The sequence below is a fragment of the Sinocyclocheilus anshuiensis genome, unplaced genomic scaffold (genome assembly GCF_001515605.1).
Source record: "Sinocyclocheilus anshuiensis isolate Anshui unplaced genomic scaffold, SAMN03320099.WGS_v1.1 scaffold2293, whole genome shotgun sequence".
NCBI lineage: Eukaryota > Metazoa > Chordata > Actinopteri > Cypriniformes > Cyprinidae > Sinocyclocheilus > Sinocyclocheilus anshuiensis.
The window spans coordinates 147,730-149,407 of record NW_015552765.1 but is presented as its reverse complement, the minus strand read 5'-3'; positions in this window follow the sequence as shown (position 1 = coordinate 149,407).

Sequence of the window (1,678 nt, the reverse complement as noted above, 5' to 3'; positions counted from 1 at the left end):
TATATATGGGAAGCGTTTTTTTTTTTAACTCCCTAAAAGTTGATAAGCAAATGTATTTTGCATTTAGCATTGTTTTTCTGTGCCACATGTGATAAAAATTTAACTGCGACCCATTTTTGGGTCATAGCCCACCATTTGAGAACCACTGATGCTCAAACCAACTTCTTTGTTTTTGACTAGCATTACAACAAACAGCTAACGATGAGACTGACCGACTGGGTAATCTCTGCAGGCAACTGTGATGTGATTACAGTCTCACATTGACCTGTAGGGATTGAGTAGTCTGTTTACACCCAAAACCTGAGTCAAAACTACCTCAGCTGCACCTGAACCTGTAATTAAGTAGCCTACATCTGTGCTAATCTCAATGCTAAATTGCTAATCTGTTGTTTTGCAATAACCGCTGCAGTTACACCAGGATGATCAAACGCGCATCTTATATTGTACCGAGGAGCTAAAGTAGTTCGTAATGTGTTACCATCTCTGGGGACGCGAACATCTACTCGCCCCTGCTGGAGGACTCTGGTATTGTGAGGCTGATTTTTGGCATAATCTCAGCTGGCAACTGTGAGTAGTGTGTCACCCCTCTCACAGGCGCTGCTGGGGTTCAGTCACACACAGCACCCGCACACCATGACAAAATAACATTGGTCTCCATCGGATAAAAGAGAGCAACCTGTGGAAAAGAAGTCCAAGTATAATAGAATTACGCTGAAATCTGTGGCCAGGCTGAGATTTAAATGTTTAAAGTGTTTGTTATTCCTTCATAACATTAACTCACAGACTTGTTCACCCATCCCTAACTACAATCCATCCATCCAAAACCTATGAGAACTTCTGATCTGTGAGAACTTTCTGATGTTGGTGATACTGCATCAGGAACTGATTGGATGATATCTAGGAGCCATCAGTTCTTGATGCACTCCCTTCAGCATCGAAAGAGACACCCGCGAGTCTTTTAACTTTTATAATCCAGTATATGGATGTCAGTGGACAATAAGAGAGATGATACTGTAATTGTTTTGAACAGTTTATTTAGATATTAAAGACGTCTGCAAGATGTCTGTTAAAGATCGCTTCATCTGGAAAGCATCTGCTGTGTACAAACATCTGATAGACGTCTTTAAGATGTCAGTTTTACATTCATTCTAAATCATAAACATCTTAAAGACATCTTCTAAACGTCTATTTGACATCTGATAGGAAATGTCCTGTAGACATATTGCAGATCAGCAAACACTCTAAAAACCACGTCTTGCAGATGTAAATGCAGACGTCAAATAGGCATCTCTGTGATGTACGTGTGCTATCAGGGTATACTTCTCTGCTAGCGGCAACAAACAGAATATATATATATATAATTTATATTATTATACATCATCTGTTTGTTTGAGCGGCCAGATATAGTAACATTGCTGTATTATTGCTGTGGTTATTTTTCTAACTTGTAGCACTGGTTAAACACGACATGCAACGCATTTTTCATGACTTTTTCCCACTGTTTTCAATAAAGTTATAACGATAATTTTTTTTTCTGAATAGAATTGCTTTCTGCTCTTCATATGACACCCAACCTTTAACCAATATACTTGAAGAGACATAGCCTACCAATGTGCTTATTTTTATACACACAAAATAGCCCCATAAAGTATTCTAACACTTACAGTAATTGGAGGAT